Source organism: Hemiscyllium ocellatum, chromosome 40 (genome assembly GCF_020745735.1).
Source record: "Hemiscyllium ocellatum isolate sHemOce1 chromosome 40, sHemOce1.pat.X.cur, whole genome shotgun sequence".
NCBI classification, from domain to species: domain Eukaryota; kingdom Metazoa; phylum Chordata; class Chondrichthyes; order Orectolobiformes; family Hemiscylliidae; genus Hemiscyllium; species Hemiscyllium ocellatum.
Window position 1 is genome coordinate 30,635,476 of NC_083440.1, and position 1,877 is coordinate 30,637,352.

At 45.5% G+C, this 1,877-nt stretch overlaps 1 non-coding gene across 1 annotated transcript; it reads left to right on the forward strand.

Annotated features, from left to right (window-relative positions):
• The first annotated feature begins 781 nt into the window (after positions 1-781).
• LOC132834582 (U2 spliceosomal RNA) lies at positions 782-966 on the forward strand. Its single transcript, XR_009647219.1, has one exon. It is a non-coding gene; the product is annotated as a U2 spliceosomal RNA (small nuclear RNA).
• Positions 967-1,877: the final 911 nt, after the last annotated feature.

The following is a 1,877-nucleotide window of genomic DNA, read 5'->3' on the forward strand; positions in this document are numbered from 1 at the left end:
CAGCTGGAGCATTATTTCCTGTTCTGGAAACCCGACGATCGGAATGATTGTGGAGACTGTAGAGACAAGTTGAAACAAGTTTACAAGAAAGATTTCAGGGATGTGCATGCTCAGTTTACATCATCGCTTGGAGGAGTGGAGCTGAGGATAAGTCCGTCCAAGGCCCGAAAGGTGCCTTCCACATCAGTCAACGTTTCACCTGCACATCGACCAATGTTATTTATTGTATCTGCTCCCACTTTGGTCTGCTTTGCATTGGAAGACCTGACACCTTCTCACAGAGCACTTCAGACAACATCATCGGGACACCCACACCAATGAAACCCACTGCTCCATGACTAAAGCTTTCAATTCGCCCTCCTACTCTGCCGAGGACATGCAGGTCCTGGGCTCCTCTATCGCCACTCCCTCACCATCCGACACCTGAAGGAAAAACGCCTCATCTACCGTCTTGGGACATTTCAATCCCATGGCATCAATGTGGATTTCACCAGCTTCCTCACTTCTCCTGCCCCCCACTTTATCCAAGTTCCAACCTCCCAGCTCAACACCATCTTCATGAACTGCCCCATCTGTCAATCTTCCTTCCCACCTATCTGCTCCACTCTTCGCTCTGACCTATCACCTTTACCACCACCTCGACCCATTTATTGCAGTTCAGCTACCTTCAACCTACCCCTACCTCCTCGTATTTATCTCCTCACCCACGAGGCTCCCAGCGTCATTCCTGATACAGGGATTTTTGCCCGAAAAGTCGATTTTCCTGCTGCTTGGATGCTGTCTGACTTCTCGATCTTTTGGCTGAGATCATGTCTGTTCTTGTCAGCTTTAATATGTGATCCATCCCTGAATTAGGGACTAAATATTATTCTGAATTTTGCAGGAAGAAGTTGGATTAGGAGCTTGCTCAACCAACTTCGCACATCGTCCTGTTATTGCAGTGTTTCTGAGAATCGTGCACCCCTCATAAAACAATCAGAAAAGCAGCTTTATTAGTTCACATTCTGGTGTGTTCGCTTTATTTCTCGTCTCCCGAGTCGGTGTGTAAGAAAGCACACTGAGAACCTTTTGGTCAAGTCAGACTCGCATTTGTGCAAATCAATTTGTTCTCGGTTGCTATTCACCTGTCACTTTCTGCATGTTCAGCACTTACTCTCAATGTTATCACATCATCCCTGGTGCAGGCCGCCCCTTCCCACCAACTCCCAACTCCGAACATCAGAAGTTTAACAAAGTTGCCCACCAGCTCCACCTAATGTCAAATGGCATTTCAGAAAACAAATGGAGAAGATGAAACTATTGAATTATTCAACAGTTTAGATTTTGATCCTGACGATGATGATTCGGATTTATTGAAAGAGAGATTTTGAGAACACTGAGAAGAAGGAAAATTCTGATGTTTTAAAGCACATAGAGTCGCAGAGGTGTACAGTACAACTTGTCCAGCTGACCAGATTTTCGAACCTAATGTAGTCTTATTTGCCAGCACTTGGCCCATATTCCTCAAAAACCTTCATATTCTCAACCAGATGCTTTTAAAATGTTGTATTTGGACCAACCTCCACCACTTCCTCTGGCAGCGCATTCCACACAGACACCTTCTTCTGCATGAATACATTGCCCCTTAGGTTCCTTTTAACTTCTTCCTCTCTCACCTGAAACCATTCCCTCTCGTTCTGGACTACGCATCGCAGGGAAAATACCTTTTTCTGTTGACCCTATCCATGCTCCTCATGATTTTATAAAGCTCTATACGGTCAACCCTCAGCCTCCGAAGCTCCAGGGAAAACAGCCCCAGCCTATTCAGCCTCTCCCTGTAGCTGAAAGCACTCCAACCCTGGCAACAATTATTGTAAATCTTTAAGAATGTTTGACAT